Raw genomic sequence first — 20332 nt, 5'->3', positions numbered from 1 at the left:
TGTTCTGGCTTCGTTGATTTTCATTGTTTTCAGTTAGATTCCCTCCTTAGCTTAACTTCCTTTACAGATCTGTTCATCATCCATTGTCTGTACATAAACCATGTTTCTTGAAAGGGCTGGGGCCCCATGAGATTCTATAGATTTTAACCTGTGTATAGCCAGGAGAAGGATGAGAGAATGCTTGTAAATTGTGAGAACAATTAAGAGTGTGTTATCTAATTCAAATTCAGAACTTTCATTGGCCACCTGATTTCTGGGAAAAATAGAAACCCATGTACCAAGTCCAAGGTCCTCTGTAGGCAGAGTCAGAAAGTTGTTTTTTAAATCCTTCCAGGACTTCCCTGGTAGCTCAGTGGTTAAGAATCTGCCTGCCAATGCAGGGGACATGGGTTCGATCCCTGGTCCGGTAAGATCCCACATACCGCAGAGCAACTAAGCCCGTACACCACAACTACTGAGCCTGCACTCTGGATCCTGCGAGCCACAACTACTGAGCCCACATGCCACAACTACTGAAGCCCATGCACTCTAGGGCCCGTGTGCCGCAACTACTGAGCCCACATGCTGCAACTACTGAAGCCCGTGTGCCTAGAGCCCATGCTCTACAACAAGAGAAGCCACCAAAATGAGAAGCCCGTGCACTCCAACTAGAGAAAGCTCGCACACAACAACAAAGACCCAACTCAGCCAAAAAAAAAAAGAACTTTAAAAAAAAAAAAAAATAAATCCTTCCAATGACTCTTATTTATACCTGGCAGAAACCTCTACGTGCTTATTCTAAGACCAGTTAGTGGACACCCAGACTATCACTGAATTGCTTTTTCTATGTACTGAATTGTGTTTTCTTGGATGAAGTAACCCTCAGCTCTTGACAACAACACAAGGAGAGTAGTATAATCTGGTCACACTTCTCTGTTCATTCCTCATCCTTACCCTCTGAAAACCTAGATAGATGCTCCGATTGAAGCCATCTACCAAATCTCTCAAACTCTGTTGCTTAACATAACAGAGTTAAATGCTTTATATAATATATTTGATATTTCCTTCTCTGGACTTGCCTTATAAAATGCAAACACCTTCTATCAGAATACTCATCTGAGAGAAAATTTCCATTGGTATAAACTGTAAAGACTAAACTTTCTGCATGAAAGAATTATCTAGAAAATCCAAGTCTGTATATTTTCTGTTACTTTTTACTGGCTTACTCCCTTGGAATTTTTCTTCTTCTTCTTTTTTTTTTTTTTTTTTTTTTTTTTAGTTGCAGCATGCAGGATCTTTTAGTTGTGGCATGCAAACTCTTAGTTGCAGCCTGTGGGATCTAGTTCCCTGACCAGGGATTGAACCTGGGTCCCCTGCATTGGGAGCGTGGAGTCATAGCCACTGGACCACCAGGGAAGTCCCCTTACTCCCTTGGAATTTCCATAGGCATGTCACTGACTCTGGAAGTCTTCCTTGGCTAGAAGGAATATAATAATAACACAATACAAAGGTAAATAGGAATACAATATTAACCATTTCTCTTAGCTCTGCCTCCTCTTCTGTTACGTGGTGTCAAACTGTGTCTCTGTGAGCTTAAGTTGTATGTCTTGCCACTCTCACCAAAGGCTCATTGCATATGCCCTTTAGACATTTATGACATTACTTTAGCCGAAAACTTTTTGCTCCTGCTTGAGACTTGAGATACTTGTCAGCTTTCAGTATCCTTCCTGAGTTTAGCTCATGTATGTATGCTTCATGGTTTGTAAAAGAATGGGAGCCTTTTTTGTTTGCTTGTTTGTTTGATTACATCTGATATTTTCCTTTGTGCTTCACAATTTTTGTTGTTTTCTGTGTGTTTTAGAAGAGGGAAGAGAAGTAATAATGCCTTTAATTTCACCCCCCTTTTTAAGCCAGAAATCATAATATTATATTTGCATTACATAATGTACCTTTCCTAGCTGATGAGCTTCACAGAAGAATTTAAAGAACAAATAATGAATCAGAGATGTGCGGTTTCAATGATTTCTTTAACTCTTATTTTTTTCTTGCCCACTGGTATTTTATAGTCAATATTTATGTTTTTCATAATTTTCCCTGTTATTATGAGTCATTTTCCCTTTTACAGTCACTGGCCTTTTATTTTTCCTGACCTTTCTGGAGCCTCCTCCCGACTCCTTCCTCTCTTTTTCTCTTTCTGTCTCTCTCTTTAATATTAGGAAGAATCCTGGCCTGTAATTTCCTTACATTTTCCATTGTTCCTTACTCTGTCATTTGATTTTTTGTATCTGTTTACCTGATTTCTCACTCTAATGCACAGAAATTCATTCTGAGGCAAAAAGCTGTTAATGCCTTCTTCCTAGACCCCATTAATTTTATTGTGAAGTCATATTTACAGAGGATATGAATTTGGTTCTTTATAATCATTTTTATCCAAAATATTTTTTTCATTAAAACATACAATTTCATGATTTTTTCCTATCTTTCCCCATGGTTATTTCCCAGCTTTCCTTCCCAATGAGCCCTAATCTTTGCTATGACTTCTGTATCTCCTCCATCTCCCCCAGCTGCTCAGTAGGGTCTGGAATTCCATGGTAGTTTTACCACTTAAGATTTTCTTCCTTGTTAACATATGTACCCTTCCTGAAGCAATGCCATTAGGAATCACCTGAAGTGGTGTCGTCTTTACTCTTCCTGTGGCTCCCGGCCTGGGAGGGAGGTGCCTGGCCCAAAGAGTTCATTATATCAGAAGGACAGGAATAGTAGTAATGCCCAGGACCTGTAGGATCTGTAGTGTAAGAATGCCTATGTGTGCAAATGATTGGTTATAACATTTGTAATTAAACAGCTTGTACCATGTTGGTTGACACAGTCAAGATCCTAAAGGGCAAACTATGCCCAGAGAGCCTGGGGCGTGGCTCAAGCATCCTAAGGAGGAAGGTACAGAGGCTCCACTTAGAAGCCTGTGGTCGGTCCCCAGAGACCTCCAGGCTCTGACTGCCAGGTGACTGCCAACCTCACAGAGGACTTCCTCTGCTATCTTCTTGCTTCCTCAGCTCCACGCCTTCTGTTTGTCAACCACAAGTTTGCGGGGGGGGAAAGCAATGTTATTTTTGCTTCCTGGTACAGGGCAAAAAGGCGATGGGCATAAAAAGAGGGCAGAATGGCAGCTGAATGTATCACCTCTGCTCAAAGTTTCCCAAAGAGACCTCTTAGCCCCGAGCTTTTCTGGCACTCCCATTGTCTCTCTCTCTCTCTCACCTCAGCTGTAACTATGGCAGCAAGAAAGACCTGGTAGGTTATCTAGGATTTGTATTTTCTCCACTAATGCTTCCTCCAGTAACGAGCTGACAGTAATTGCTTTATGTGGGCATGAGGCAGTAAATATGATTTTGTGACCCATGGACCTGATGTGTGTCTACTTCATGTACTCTCTGTCTCTCTCTCAAGTATATATAAAAATAATGAAGCATTCCAATCCAAGATAATTGGGGTAAGGCTTTGTTTCAGCATAACCTTGAAGAAATCAGGCAGGGTTGCTTGAGTGAACATAGCATGTATCATCCTGATTTGTGTAGATTCCCATAAATGCAAAGCTGGCCTTGATTAGTAACGCTAATGTCCGGAAACCACCGCCACTCCCAAAGCCTTGCAGCTCATTTTTGCAGGGATAACCCCTGGGAGGCTCTTCTTACCATGTGCAGTTCATTTCTGAACGCTGTCCCCCTTTTAAAGAAGCATTACAAATAATTCTATGACATTATGTGGTCTGGAAGCACTGAAGTTTATTAGGAGCAATCAAACCAAGAATGTCTTTTGTCTCCTGTGAGTTTGTTGACTTTTGTGCTGGCAGATACTCTTCTAGTTAAGAGAATAAAGCTAAGGCTTTTTCAACCAAAAAGAAAAAAAGAGAAAGAGTAGCAAACAATGAGTATGATGAGTATGAAATTGCCTCTTTCAAAAATCCTAAATGTGTCTCCAACTGCTATCCCAAGCAGCCCATTTAATGACGAAGAACAATTATATATTTTCCATTCATTCGAGTCTGTGCATCCCGTTCCTCCGCAGCTGCTCAGCTTGCGTGATGCACATAATCAGATCTCACCACCTCTCCAGTACACCTTTGTCCCTGGGCTTACTTGGGTTACTCTAGACCAGATGCTGGGTGGCTGCTTTGCTAACCGTGATGGATGGGTGAAGATGAGGATATACCTCAATAGAGAAGCAGTGGGTCTGAGAAGGTCCTGGAAATTTGGATCTGTTCTAACCTAGGATGGGATCCAGGGTATCCTGAGCAAACTAGCATGTGCCCCGATGAACTTTTCTGGAATCTGAGCTTTTCATCTGAGTTTAGTCTCAAAGCTATTTGTTAACTCTTTCTGGTGTTATAATCATGTTCTGGTAAAGACTTTGTGAAGATTTTACATGTAACAACCTAGTCTAGAACCCTTTAAAGCTCATTTTTGCTTGTGGTGGGAACTGTATGGTACCTGCTGCCTTAGGAAACATGGAAAATGGAGTTTGAAGTTTCAAATGCACACTCAAAGAAAAAGTATCTAGCAATTATTTTCAGAAAGAGATTCCTCAAAGTCTTCATTTATTGATATACTAGCTAACTCTAAGCCATCCTTCAGAAAAATTTTGTGATGCATATAAATTTAGATTGTCATACCTCTACGATTTAAGAAAACATTATTTTCATTTCCGATTTTTAGAGGTAAGAGATTGGCTTAAATGGAAAGCAAACTTAGTAATGAATATTAGTTACTAATATTAATGTCTGTTAATGTAACACACAAAGGAAGGGAATTTGATTCTATTTGAGATTGTAAATAAAAGCCAATGCTTTTCTTTCTGTTTTGATATTAAGGGGAAACTTGGGATTTAATACACTTAATATCTCCTGATCCTCTCTTTATTAAATTTTCACACAGGTACCTAAAATCAAACTCTTTTCTATTTTCTTTAAGCCTTCACTGATGTTATAAGTCTCTTCAAATGCCCTTTTTCTTTCTCTTCACCTTTGAGGTTAAAAATATAATATCTGCTAGGTCATATTTTATGGTTAAACCCAGTTCATTTGGGGTTGAGTCAGTCATAGGCTTTCCCCCTGCGCTGAAATGAGTGTGAGTTGAGTTGCCTAAGGGGAGGTTCAGAGATGAGAATTCATTCAAGATCAGTTAGCAAAAGGAGCCTTTACCTCCCATACCATTTTTCAGTCTTCTGAAAAATGTTCAGAAGACTGTCATAACCTAACCTAGGTGAGTTGTCTTAAACTCACCTTTTTGAACGCCTTTTCAAAAGACCAAGGGCATAATATGACTAGACAGACGTACCCGATAGAGAACCAGGTTGCTTCTTGACCATCTTATATATTCTTCTCTCCTAAATGAAAACCAAAGATTTTCTGCCTTGGTGAACTATTTAATTTGTACACATTCATGCTAACTCAGAGTAGTCAGCTTGCAAGACAAATATCTTCAACACAAAAAATAACCACACTTTGACAAAAATTTTACTGTAGGTGCCTACTTTTAATCACTCTACAATGAAAACCACACATTTATATCCAGAACATTCGAAGGACAGAAGTTCGAGTCAAGTCAGTAGTTATTTGCAGGTACGTGGAGCTTACTAGGTATAGCAGGTACTGAGTGCTAGGAGCCATATAGTGGTGACTAAGAACTGATCTTGCCCTTCAGGGTCTCACAGTTTAGAGAAGGTGACTTTATAAGCCATATCAGCAAGTAAATTAAAAGGTAACATGATGAGTATAACAACATATGCAGGTACAGAAGTAGCCCATAAGAGGAAAGGATTGGTTTTACTGAGTGGGAGGTCCTGGAAGACTTCCCAGAAATGATGATATCGGAGCTCTGTTTTGAAGAATAACTAAAAAACTTATTGGATGTGTAAGTTAGTGATACTCTCAGCTGCAAGTAACAGAACACCCCCAGATATTCACCTGGCTCACTCTTTCGCTTCATTCAAGTCTCTACTCAAATTATTCCACCTCAGAAAATCTACCATGAATAACCTTTATAAATCAGCCTCCCTCCATCATTCTGTATGCCCTTAACTTACTTTATATTCTCCTTCATTGTTACTGCTACCTGGCACATTATATGTTTATTCTTTTATTTCTACTGTATGTCTTCTCTGACTCGACACCTGCCCTATGAGGTTAGGGAGATTGTGTGTCTAATTTACTGCTATAACCCAAGCATCAGAAGCAACGTGTAAATAATTCAGTATTTTTTGAGTGACTATCCAACCAACCGTGGCTTAAGCAGTAAAGATATTTAATGTTTCATAAAACAAGAAGCCTATAAGCAGGTAGTTTCCGGGTTGTATTGCTCAGTATTATCATTTGAGGCTTATGCATTTTCTGTTTTCCCCTTTTCTGTCTCCAGAGTCTTGGCTTTTTGTCTTTGAACATGCTACCTACAATCTCAAAAGGGTTGATAAACCACCAAACATCATATGCTTTGCACCCATGTTCAGGGCATGGAGAGGAAGACACTCTTAAGGGAGCTCTCCCTAAGGGTTTGTCTCTTCATCGTACCAATGAACCTTTCCCAGAAGCTCCATCAGCCAGTTTGCCCATACATCTCATTTGACTGTCACATGGCTAGAACTGGCTGCATGGAATGCTGGGAAAGCAAGTAGGAGACAAAGGGAATGAGCTCACCATGAGGGCTTAAATTAATTATGATTTATCCTCATGAGTTAGGCACACTGCTGCCCAAACAAAATCACTAGTTTCAAGAAATATTATAAGTAACAAAGTTTGAGAATAATAATTAAATGTAAAGTAAATAAAAACTAATAGAATTTTAGGTTATTTATTGTTTATGTTGATATAAAAAATAGATATTGTAAAACTGATGAGACTAATCATGGACATTTTCTATCTTAGCCAAGAAAGGCAGATTTTTTCCATTCATTCTCTGCCAATACCATTTTTGGGTGCATTCTCAGCAGTATTATCATGAACAACTGTCTAAGTCTGACATTTGAAGAAGTTCTTCTCAAAGAAAATCACATATGTTACACAACTGACTAAAGGGCTTATGTTCATTTCCTGAAACTCCATATGAAATTTGTCAGAGGTAGCCCTGCTTTAGTCCAGCAACCGGGTTCAGTGAGTAAAAATCTGCCTTTAATAATAGTCCCCTAGAAATCGTAGAGAATTATCGTGTTCTGTATACCATCTCACAGAGTTCCCACTCTCTCTAGGCGAAAAGGCCACAAATATATTCAGAAAATGAAGATATCTTCTTCCCATATTTATATCCATAAGTAAGATATGTATTTGAAATATGTAATGGAGAAAAAAGTAGACTTGTTAATTAAGTCTATTAACAATTAACATAATTAATGTTAATTCAATAACATTAATAAGGTATATGATTCTTGTTCTCAAAAATATGAACCCCCGAGACTTCTCTGGTGGTGCAGTAGTAGAATCCACTGCCAATGCAGGGGACACGGGTTCGAGCCCTGGTCCGGGAAGATCCCACATGCCACAGAGAACTAAGCCCATGAGCCACAACTACTGAGCCCGCGAGCCACAACTACTGAAGCCCACGTGCCTAGAGCCTGTGCTCCGCAACAAGAGAAGCCACCACGGTGAGAAGCTCGCGCACCATAATGAAGAGTAGCCCCCGCTTGCCGCAACTAGAGAAAGCCCACACGCAGCAACGAAGACCCAACACAGCCATAAATAAATAAATTTATTTAAAAAAAAAAAAGTGACCCCCCCCCCAAGAAACCAGGACCTTTTGTATGCCCTTGTTTGGGGGACCAAGAACAAGATGCAGTATTAGTTGTTGATTTAAAAAAAAAAAAGAAAAGGAAAGAAAAGAGGAACACTTTCATTTTTCGTCTTCCTTCTCTGCATGTTTCCTTCCCTCCCTATCTCTCTACTTCTGTTTCTGTCTCTCTTTCTCTCTTACCTTTGCCCCACCCCATCCTTCTACCACAAGCATCTCCTTCTTCATAGAAAAATAAATAACAATTTGCTGTATGGGTGTTCCTGAAATTACTACAGCCCCTGTGAGCATTTTGAGGTAACTCTTACCTGTTTTAGCTGGATCAAAATGTGCTGTGTTAAAGCAGCCGATATCAAAAGGAATATTTCCCCCCAAGGAAGGAGCTAGTGGAATTTCCACCTACACAGAATGTATTAACTTTTTGTTGTGCGATTACCATGCTAATGATTTGCTTATTTTACCACAAAGAGCCAGTCTTGGATAGGACTTTCATTCATCATGCCTTCTTGTAACTCTCCTAGGAACAGAAGTTGAGGCATGATTCTGGCTTTGGGGGACGTTTTCCCAGAGACACAGGCAGGAAGGCGGGAAGGAGAGAAGACGGGAAGATGAGGGATGGTGAGGGGAGAGAACGTGTGCAGCCACAGTTCACAGGTGGCCCTGTTGCCCTGCCCACTGTCTCCTAAGTGCCTGTGAAGAAACTTTTCCAAGAAGTTTCCCTCTTCAGAACGTCCCTTTAGCCTGTAGGTTAGGTCTGTGCTTCATTTACACGAGGGAACAAACATATGCCAGCAGTTTGGGCAATGGTGGCCAAAGTTTGGTGCAACATAAGGAAAATGAAGGGAGCTGTGTCTCAGAGGGAACCAGAGGAGCCCTTCTGTCCCAATCTGCTTCTATGCTTCTCTGAGTTCCCTACCACTTTGTTTATTATTCACCAAGGGGAAACTGGGGAGGGATGTGAAGTAGGAAAGAATCCTAAGCATAAATTAGTGGTGTGCCAAGGTTGGAAGGCGTGAATGGAGAGGAGTTTTCTCTGCCCATTTTTATCACCTCACCCCGCTTAATCCTAAGGAGGGCCCCTCCCCTTTCTTTGCCTTAACGACCAACTACAAAATTAGAATGGCTGCCTTCATACAAACACAAATAACAAAAGAGAAAGAGCCTCAGCGCCCCCATGCCTAGAAAATAATACATAGGAGCCCAGGGGTTTGCTGTCAAAATTAGCAGGGTCAACAAGGGAAAACAGCCCCTACATTCACTGATATGGTAACATTATTGTCTGACTATTCAGAAATTCTACCTATACCCCCTTCCCTCCCAAATTACTTTAGAGTCCTAAAGAAGATACTACATACGCAGAGGCATTTGCTGTCACCTTCTGAAACTTCTTGCCGTCTCCCTTCCCATAGTGGCAAAACCCACCAGCATCTCAAGAGCCTGAAAAGTCTATGAATGAGAGCTCGCTCCTACTACATGCTGCTGGGGGTCAGACACCGCACCAAGGGCTGTACTCTGATTGTTTATTTAATCCTCAGAGCCCCCAAAGGTAGGAATGTCCATCATTCCCACTTCACAGAAGATGCTTCTGTTGTACAGCTAGACAGACAGGGCTCCCATTTTACAGGTCCCTTGCCTGAGGTCCACAGCTAGGAAACGGTGCGACCTGGACTTGAACCCAATCATTCTGATAATGGAGTGCTTGCTCTTTGCAAGTACTCTAAACTCTTTGACAAACCAAACCCAGCTTTGCTTTTCATCATTCAGCTGATAGACACTTCCAGCTATGTACGTGAACTCCAAGCTGACCACAATTTCTCATTTAGGACGATGCATCAAAAATGAGAAAGGGGCTTATGCAGAATCTGGCTCAAAAGTCACTGTTTATCTTTTTCCTTGAGGCTGTTTAACCAAAGCCTGTTCATTTGTGCTTATTATTGTTTCTCTGTGATACATTATTTCATTGGCACCATAGAGCCAGTGGTTTCATACGGTTTTACAGGCCAGTTTACAAAGTACGAATTTTGGCAAGGAGAGAACATCTTCCTGCCTTGTCTTCTTGTTTCAACAATTGGATACAGATTTAAGCCACCACGGATTTTACCCAATATACTGGTTTTTAATATGTGAAAATAAGGTATTATCAGTAGAATTAGCTACGTTTTTTAAAAATGGATACTGAATGTATCTAGTATCATCTGTAAATCATCTCTGGGTTTCTAAGAAGGCATAGTTCAGAGCTACACAGTTGCAAAAGAATATTTTTGGCAAGAGATGATCCAGTACATTCTGCATGGGTATCCTAACAAATCAGCTGTGCCTACCCAGTGAAATACCTTACTAAGAATTCTTAAGAGCCATTTTGTTCTGCTTTATCAAGAGAGAGTTTTCTGTCAAATTCGCTTTTCTTTTAAAATGTATAATTTATCCCCCCCCCGCCTCCTATTTTCGACAAGGATTTGAGGCGGTCTGAGGTACATCAGTTAATCAAAGTGGCCCAGCCTCCTGGGCCTCAGCATCGTTCAGCAAATGCCGCCTGTAAATAATCTTGCCTATTTGATGTGTCTTCTATATTACACTGCGGGATACACAGAGGAACTTGCTTATGTACTTTATCTTGAAAAATGAGGCAAGCCAGGAAAATGGGGAGAAACCTTCGATAGACCTTCTGGCAAATTCAGTTAACATTTATTGAGTGCTATACACCAGGTACTGTGTTAAATGCTCTCACACGGTTTCACTCACTCTATTAGGGGATCTTATAAAAACAAGAGGCAGTAGGCAATAGGAAGCTCAGTCATCCCTACAGACTGTGATGCCAACATAGAGGACTGGGGCACCAAGGAGGGGAAGCTGCTGCCATGCTGGCCATCAGAGCCGCTTCTTGCTTTGCTCAGTCCTATCTAGAGAGTAATGCCTGTCGTATCGGACCCAGTCAGAAATATCTGTTGCTCTGTGCTTGAAGAGTCTCAAGCAAAAATGGAGTAAGAGAGGAGAAAGAAAGCAAGCTCTGGGGGTGGTGGGGATCATCCATACAAAGTAGATTTTCTTTGGGTCTCCTTGCTCTGTTAGCACAGCTTAAAAACAGATGTTTCTTCCCAATCTTGGCACCTTCCTGAGATGCTGATCCTCAAAGTAATTAGTTTAGCGTAACCTCCTGGCTCTTAATTGACGAGAAGGGTTCTTGAACCAAAAAAAAAAAAAAAAAAATCCGTAATTGGTCAGTAGTTCTAGAGGGGGACTAAACAGATGACAGAGAGTTCAGGTAGACCAAATGCCAAAGAAAAAAAACTCCTGAAGTGCTGTCAGGCAGACGGATTGCTGACGCTCAGGCTGCACGCGTGCATCTTTGAGCCATTTTGGTTCCACAGATGACAATTTGCTTTTTGACTCCTTCCACTTTATTTATACAGCATAGATCATCATAGAATGATATAAAGGCAAAAACAAAAATCCACACAAATTTCTACAATGAGCGTTTGTTACTTTTGTAATAGGAAAACCGCACATGTGTTCTCATTTGCAAATGTCTTATTTAGAGATGGTCTAAATTTAAAGGGTAAATTGTTCATAGAGGGAAAAAGAAGGAACACTGGTGTGTTGTTGATACGATACTAAAAAACAAACACACCAACCTCTCCAAAAGGTCTTTTCCCATTGCAAACTATGGCTAGAACTGGCTACACATTTTCCTAGTTTGTTTATGCATATAATCTAAAAATTAACAAAACACAGAAAGCCTTAACCTCCTTCCTCTCTTATCTCCATAGCAATTCAAAGGCAGTGAGGTAGCCATTTGTGGGTGTCCCAGCTGGGACAGTACTCAAATGCCATTAAAGCCTGGGACCAAAGACCCAGACACTCAGTTTTGTGAGTCTTTTTTACAGGAATTCTTCTCTCAGTAAATGAACTCATGCTAAGTGATTATAGACTGAAGTATAGCTCAGAAAGATAATTAATTTATAATTACAAAAAAATGGTCAGGGCAACTGGAGTCTCTGTAAGCTCTTCCTAGAGGCAGAACAACTTTGAAGAAGGCAAAGGACAGCCAGAAGAATCCTGGGGGAACTCAAAAGCAAGGCACGGGGTTGGGGGGTGGTAACTGGATGATAATAGTGGCAGGTAGTCAGATTACTATGGTCTGATCCATTCTTTTGCATCCTAAGGATTGACTTGCTAGGTAGACTATAATGCTACCTTGGGTGGCCAGGGGACCCCCTGCTCTATACAAAACTGGAGACACGTTCGTGTTCTTTAATACCAATAAGCCTAACCACTGTGATGACCAGTTTTCTCCTGTTAACATACCCTTCTTGGGTGGCTCTAATCCATTTGTTCAGGCTTCGTCTTCCACTGTTACCGTAGTATTCCTGTCAAGCCATTCTGATACTACACCCAAGACACTGAATATAGGCAATCATTGACACATAGCCACCTAACACAGGATGCTTCTATGAAAGGATGATCTAATTACTTACTTAATTAACTTTTTATTAGATTAGATTACATTAGATTTTTCTTTATTCTGTGGTGGAACTTTAAATTCAAGTTGTGGTTAGCTGGATGTCTCTCTTATGTACTTATAGCTACCCTGTGAATATTCATTTTAATATAATCATATTAAATAACTATAGCCCCCTTTTATTAAAAAGAGAGAGAAAGAGACAGCAAGAGTTGGATTATTCAGTGATTTTATGATGACAAAACATCCAAATCATTTTTCGAAAAAGAAACTTCTATCAATGCTAATTGACTGGCAGTGGTTTCTAACATAATAAGATTGTCTTGTGTGAGGTTTCTGGATGTGTTTAGTTATTCTATTTATGTCACTTGACAGAGAGTGAGAGAAGCCTTGATCAATTTATTTGGGTGCGGAATTCAGTTTAAAATGGATCAATTTATACACTAATATGTATACAATAAATAACTAAGGAGAACCTACTGTATAGTTCAGGGAACTCTACTCAATGCTCTGTGGTGACCTAAATGGGAAGGAAATCCAAAAAAGAGGGGATATGTGTATACATATGGTTGATTCACTTCACTGTACAGTAGAAACTAACACAACATTGTAAAACAACTATACCTCAATAAAATAAATAAATAAATAAGATGGGTCAATTTAAAACTTTGAACCCATAAAGGAGAGTCAGTTATTAGAATGCTAGAATGACACACCTTATGGGGTCATCTCACCGGTGTGAGACGTAAGGTAACCAGATATTGTCAAAAGAGCATGAGCCTGGAGACAGACCGGTAGTGATCAATCTGTGTCTGTCTCGCACTCTTTATGGGAAGATTTTTAACTTCTGATTTGATTTCACAATTATAAGGCCATTTGTGTTTTGTCCCTGTTTCTGTAGTTTGGCGGATGACCAAAAAGTGGAATAAACAGAGTTTCCGCTCCCTCTTTTCCACGCCCTACCCTCTCACAATGCACACCACTTTCCTAACCAGGTCCACCGCCTGTGGGACGCTCTCAGCACAGTGTAATAAGCCTTCAAACATCACTCTTCACAAAAGAAGACTGTCACCATTAGAGGCCAACCCCAGGCAATTTGGGTTCTGTTGGTGGGAAAGAAAAGCAATCTTTAATAAAGGCCATTAGTTTCATGTTTCAGTCAGTGGTGAAACAGGCCAGGCGGAGGTGCCATGAAACGCTGGAAAGAGCCAGAATCGGGGGAACCACGTGATTGGTGCGGTTTCAGCCTGTAGGCACAGGAATGACCCAGGGCATGACCCTGGGCAAATAGTCTGGAGACTCCAGGTCATAGGGCTCCAGCCCCGCAAGCTGGTGTTGTAGGGAAAGGCTTGCATCTCAAAGATGACATGAAAATAAGAGAGAATCCTGCTAACTGAACTTTGAGTAAGGAAGGGGGCATGGCTCCGCGGAGCAGGACAAGCCCCTAGTGTCAGTTAGGACCAGCACATATTCTACATCGGCACTGCGTCTCTGTTCTGTGGATGCGAATTTGCCAGACGGAAGATGTACCTGGTCAAATCATCCTTGCTGAGGCGCTTGCAATTCTATGAATACACTTTTTACTAATGAAGGCAAGAATGATGCTTCCACCTTGTTCTATGTTTCATGCTACTGTCCTGTGGTTTTACATGTATGTCATGTTAGATCCATGATTTTTGGTGATTTTTCTCCATCTCTGACCATTTTCCTTTTCCTTTTTCTAGAATGATTAATCAAAAGTATTTACTCACCAAACATTCATTGAGTTCCTGCTCTATGCAGGCCTTCCTAGAGAACTGAGAAATGAAATAGTCTTTGGCATCTGTGAGATAATAGAAATATATATATGGGTCTCTGCCCACAGCTCCTGGCACAGAGCTCCTAAAACCCTTGCAATTTCCTAAGTGATAAGAACACTACTAGCATCTCTTGTTCTAATATTTAGTCGTTGACCCCGTAACTGACACAGGGCTCCTGAAACCTTTGTAAATTCCTAAGTCAAAAGAGCACCAGGAATGTCTTTTGTTCTAATGAGGTGACTCTGGGTGTGCTCCTGGATAGGGACTGGTCACCAGAAAGACCAAGGCATGATTAGAATCTTGGAATTTTCAGTCCCACCCTCTATTCTCTTGAGCAGGGAGAAAGGCTGAAAATGGAGTAAATGATCAATTATGTGTACATGATGAAGCTTCCAAAACTGCCAATAATATGGCGGTCGGGGGCTTCTGGGTTGGTGAAGACGTGGAGGGAGAGTGGTGAACCCAGACAGGGCACTGAAGCTCCACACCGCTTCCCACATACCTGCCCTGTGCATCTCTTCCATCTGGATGTTTATATGTATCCTTTACCATATCCTTTATAGTACAGCAGTAAATGTAAGTAAGTGTTTCCCTGAGTTGTGTGAGCCGCTCTAGCAAGTTAATCGAACCCAAGATGAGGATTGTTGGACCCTCGATCTACGGCCAGTCAAGCCAGAAGCACAGGTGACAACCCGGGCCTGTGGCTGGCCTTTGAAGGGTGGAGGGGGCCAGGCTCATGGGACTGAGCCCATAACCTGTGGGATCTGCTGCTATCTCCAGACAGTAGTATATGAACTGAGTTAAACTGTAGGACACCCAGCTGGTGTCAGAGAATTGGTTGGGGGGGAAAATAGCCTCCACACAGTTGGTGACCAGACGTGTCAGAAGTGGAGTGTTCTTGGTGAAGGTAAAGAGACACACAGGAAAGAAAGACATAGTAGGGGAGAACTGGATTTTTCTCCTACTCAGGAAGGAAAAACCTGAGTTTTTCCTTTATAGCACTGAATTATTCATTCATTCAATTATAATTCCTTCAAAAGTATGAACTATGTGCAGAAAGTGTTTAAGGAGGTTAATAGCAATGGCTCTGGGTTCCCACTGTCTGGCCTCACATTCTGGCCAGCTTATTAACTTTTTGACTCTGGGAAAGTTAAGTTTTCTAAAGCTAAGTTTCTTCATCTATAAAAGTAGAAAAATAATAGTAGCTATCTCAAGGTAGTTGTGATTCTTAAATAAGATCTTACTTGTGAAGCCTCTGGCCCATATATAGTTGAAACTAAATAGATGTAAACCATCCTTCATAAAGTACTAGGAAAGATTACATTCATGTAATATTCTAGAAATGACGAAATGTAGTGATGGAGAACAGATCCATGATTGCCAGGGGTTAAGATTGGGCGGAGGGTGTGATTCTAAAGGAATAACATTGGGGAGTGTCTTTATGGGGATGGGACTCTTCTGAATCCTGATTGTGGTAGAGGTTGCATAAATGTATACACATGGTAAATTTTTATAGTGCAATAACACCCTCTAAAAAAGAATGCATGTAAAAACTGGAAGAAGATCTGTAGTTTAGTTAATAGTATTATACCAATGCCAGTTATGTGAGATGTTATCATTGGGGAGAGCTGGGTGAAGGGTACACAGGAACTCTCTGTATTATTTTTCAACTTCTTGTAAGTCTTAGATTATTTCAAAATGAAGAGTTAAGAAAATTATGAAGCACCAAGAGAGATGTGATGACACAACAGAGAGGGAACAGTCGGATCCTTGCCTTCATGGACCTTCCATTCGACTGGAAAGAGAAACTATTAATTACACCATCAATTATCTAATCCTAATTACACTCAGTGTTAGAAAGGAAAAGCATAATATGCTTTGAGAGCACATGCAGGGAAAGGGGGCCTGAGTCTGGGGCAACTCAGGGGAGGCTTCTTGGAGGTTATGACATTTCTGAACCATCTCTATGGTAAGGATGAGCTGGGAGGGCTGGTAGAAGGCATTCCAGGCAAAGAGAGCAGCACATGAGGGGGACTTGGGGTGGAAGGAGCCCTCCAGCAGCTTAGAGGGGCCAGCAGGTTAGAAGGCTTGTAAGAGTCACAGCTAAATGGGCTACTGTTACAAGCAGAAACCTGTGATCGGTCAGGGAAGGAAATAATTACTCCGGATAAGAGACTGGGGTGGGGGAGGGGAGGAAACAACTGCACAATGAGAGTAACACTGATTGAGCTTGGATTTTGAAAAAAAAATTGTAATGAGTTTTAAGCTATGGTTATAAAATCACAAAGGAATGGGTACTTGGAAGTGTGTGGTGAGTTTGGAAAACGACACATAGTGTGGTGATTGGGTTCCTGAAAGGAGCTGGCAAGGGACTGCAAAGAGAATTTGGGGCCATATCACAAAGGGAGTTTGGATTTTATTCTGCAAGCAAGGGAGAGCCATTGGAAGCTTTAAACTGGGAAGTTCTTGAATGTTGTTATAACAAACATTTTATAACTCTGAGGCCAAGATAAAGTAGAAATAGAGTTAAGAGGACACTGAAGCCAGTGGGTCTAAACAAGAAGCGACCACAACAGTCCAGGACAGGGACAGGGACACGGTGGCCTGCAGCTGGGGTAAAGGCAGCTGGCTCTGGGAGCGGGGAATGACAGAGGAGCCTTTGTGAAAGTCAACTCGACAGGCAGTGGTGATCTCGGATCCAAGAGCTTCACGTCTAGTCATTTATTCCCCTGAGGTTCTCATATAGGTGCAAAAACCATTAACATAACATGTCCATTGCAACGTTATTGGAAATTGTAATAATTGGAACGAACGTACGTATTCATTAGTGAGTGCTTAAGTAAATGATGGTGTGTAGCATACAGTGGGGTACTATGAAGTGCTTCAGAAAAATGGGGTATCTTTTTAAAATATTTTTAAATTAAAAAATTGCAGAAGACTAGGTATAGTATGACCTAATTTTGTAAAATACCGTATGGAATGCATTTTAACTGCGTGGAAAAAAATCTTGAAGGATATACCTGTCCTTTTGGCAATGACTCACTACTGCAGGGTGAGATTGCAACTAATTTTTATACAATTCTTTATGGTGATTGATTTACAACAAATGTTTTCATATTTAAAAATATCTGTCTCTTGCACTTTTACATGAATGGCATGGTCTTGGATTGGGGTCCCTGTGAACAGCTCTGAGATGGAGAGTGCGTGCAGGAGGGGGCTCTTGGGAGATATACCTGTTAGGAAGTGAGGAAGACAGCACTGGGTAGAGGGAGAAGATGACCCACCCTGCAGCTGTAACGGGCATCCTGGGAGCTCTTAGAGCAGGGATGACCCTTCAGCGTTGCCTTAAATCGAGGCAAAGGCGCTGGGTCTTTGTATCCTTGCATCCGTAAGTCATTGGATTTAGACTGTCCCTGGGGTAGGGGCATGGCCTTGAGCAAAGCAGTTCCTTGCAGCTGAGGGCAATTCTAATGAGGGATGCAGCTGACAGTGACCAGCAACTGATATTCCCAACATCTGCAGGATGGATGCATGGACCCTGAAGAGGGGATCTGGGGTAAGTACTACAATATCCACGACAGTTAATTGATATAAGTATAAAATTTATTTTCTGACTTTGCAAAACTTGCCTAATTACCACACGTAGCTTTCATGAATACAAAGATAAAGGAGGAAAAAGGATGATCTCAGTGCAGAACAAAATTCAATGAAATGAAACCTTTTTGATTAAAACAATCTTAGCAGTTAGGAATAGAAAGCAATTGATTTAACCAGATGAAGGGTGCTTCCTCTAGCCTACCCTTTCTTTGAAGGTGGGCCAGGCCCCTCAGGTTCAGGACCCAGTCCATAGGTTTGCATGGGCCCAAGGCCATTGTCATCCATCTCAGTGGCCACAGTTCACAGAACACTCAGATTCTGGTGTTAGCATTTGCCTCCAGGGCAGTCCCAGTTTCTGTGTTTGCTACTGTTCTGGTTTTTTTCCTTGTTCTTTTTTGTCTGTATGGTTTTTTTGGCTCCTAGTGATTTCCCTTCCTTTCTTGTCCGCTCAGCAATACATTTGAAAGTATATTTGTCGTAATTTATTTAGCACCTAGTGTTTCACAGCAGGAAGGTTTCTCGGTGTACCTAGTCCACAGGACTGAGGAGAGCTAAACCCCCATTGTCTATACCAAAGGCAGTTTTTCCTTTCACTGCTTATAATGCGACTTTCAGTTTTATGTGGTTTTATTTTTTATACTTTATTTCTTGCCAAAATTCTACCCATTCACTTTTATCCTCTTCTCTCGCTCTATCTTCTCTTCTTTAAGTCTCAATTTTTCATCTCTGACTGCTTTTCTTTAATGGAGAATTATTTGATCATAAGTTAATTAATACATTTTCTGGTTTGTATTGTTCAGTTCCCCCCCACCCTTTTGGTCATATTCAGCTTTATCTCGCTCTCTTTTTTGTCGTATCTCTTTTTTTGTGGTAATGTAATGAATACATTCCATGCTATTTCTTTTTTAATGATTACTCATCCTTAAATCGGTTTGTTCTTTCTGAGCCAGCTATTTGTGAAAGGCTAGAACTAGAGACAGGCTAAGGAACTGAGTGAGGGCAGCTTGAATTTCTGTCTGTTTCCCACCACCGCCCTCCCCTGGAGAATGGTTTCTTTCTGGGTCTGACTCATTTCTCTCTCTTTGACTCATATTGATCACAGCCCTGTCGTATGGTGACAGAAAGCTTGGTCTTCATCAGGTGAGCAGGAGAGGTCCATTCGGGCTGGTTACCACAGATCCTGTCTTGTTTACCTCACATGCCCACATCCTGCTTCTTGCAGAGATGCCATGCTTGCCCACTGCCTCACTGAACATCATCACCTCTGACCCCTGAACGTTTCCCCAGGGCTCCCATACATCTCAGAGCTCTGGTTCCCAGCAAGGGTCACAGAGTGTCCCTTACAGTGTGTCACCTGTAGCGATCTCTTTGTTCTGCTCGCCAGACCAGAGAGCCCTCGGATCTTGTTTCTTACATTAGTGTCTCCCCCTGGCCGTGTTCAATTTCCCTAACACTTGGCAGCCAGTTGAGAAGAGTGATTATTGGATTAGGGATGTTCCCTGCTTCCATTGGTTTCTTTCTCTTTCTTATTCCCCTTATTCTTGGTTGATTTCAAGAAAGAGAGCCTTTAGTCTTCCATCTTGATCTAGAAATTCAGGGAAGGATTATTTTAAGATGATAGAAGACTTAAACAGGTAAAAGAAGAGCTAACGGATAAAAGATCTGAGAAGGGATGAGCTAAAAGAAAAATCTTGGAAAGAAAGGGTTATCTCCTCACAGACAGGAGGACACAAAATGTGGACAACATAAAAAAGAAATCTTAGGTCAATGGGAAGAAAATTGAAGAAGTAAAAAGGTACTTGCTTCTCTGGGAGATGTGGGGTCTGACACATATAAGGAACAGCAATGCACCTTTATTCATTTATTCAGCAAATTTTTACCATAAACATGTTATATGCCAGTTAGTGGGGAAACAGCAGTAAACAAGACAGAGAAGTCCCTACTTCCTGAGACTTCACTTTCTCATAAAAGAGCCAGACAGTGAACAATTGAACAACAAAAAGACTATTTTCTATCAGGGTTTCTGATAGAAAATAATGGAACAGTGATGAGGCTTCCATGCTGTCTAAAGTAGACCTGAAGGAACAGAGAATCTAGCCACATGAAAATGAGGGAAGGACATTCCTGGCATAGAGTGGAAAATGCTGTGGTTCTGAGGCAGGAAAGCACATGATGAGTTTTAGGAACAATCAAATTGCCAATTTTAGCTTAGGGAGCAAGAAAGAATACTGTACAAGTGAAGGTTGGAAATATAGGCAGGCATCAAATCATGCGGGCTCCTGTAGGAGCTGGGCTTTTATTCTCACATAATTACTCAGTCAGAAAAGATAATTAAGGACCTAAGTGTGGATAAATATGGAGAAATTATAAATTCTACCAAAAAGATGAAAGCCATGAGAAAGGTATAACATCAACATGTGCTTTAGAAACTCTCTAAATGGAGATTCTGGTTTTAAAGTAATTTGAGCAGAATGTACAGCATAAAAAAATATAATGTAACTCACAACCTCATCATTACAGTAGAGGAGTTCTTTGTCACACTTCTAGGAATGAGTACTAGAAAAAACTTGTACTCTGGAAAAAAAGATACTATAACATTTCAGAGTGCCCTATGCTTCCCTGTGCATTTCTGAAGTTAACAGTATGACTGAGGGAAGTCAGCCAGAAGGAGAGCACCTGCGGACTCAGGATCTCCTAGATGTGCAAAGTGGGAAGACAAGGGCCAT

The 20332-nt window shown here is 41.1% G+C and overlaps 1 protein-coding gene across 3 annotated transcripts in view; it reads left to right on the top strand.

The window, feature by feature from the left end:
- Positions 1-20332, top strand: part of AIG1 (androgen induced 1) — a 230535-nt gene that overhangs the window by 62836 nt on the left and 147367 nt on the right. The window lies entirely within an intron of this gene.

Source organism: Balaenoptera musculus, chromosome 12, assembly GCF_009873245.2.
Source record: "Balaenoptera musculus isolate JJ_BM4_2016_0621 chromosome 12, mBalMus1.pri.v3, whole genome shotgun sequence".
Lineage (NCBI taxonomy): Eukaryota > Metazoa > Chordata > Mammalia > Artiodactyla > Balaenopteridae > Balaenoptera > Balaenoptera musculus.
The sequence above is the reverse complement of the archived record's forward strand: the minus strand, read 5'-3'. Positions and strand labels throughout refer to the sequence as shown.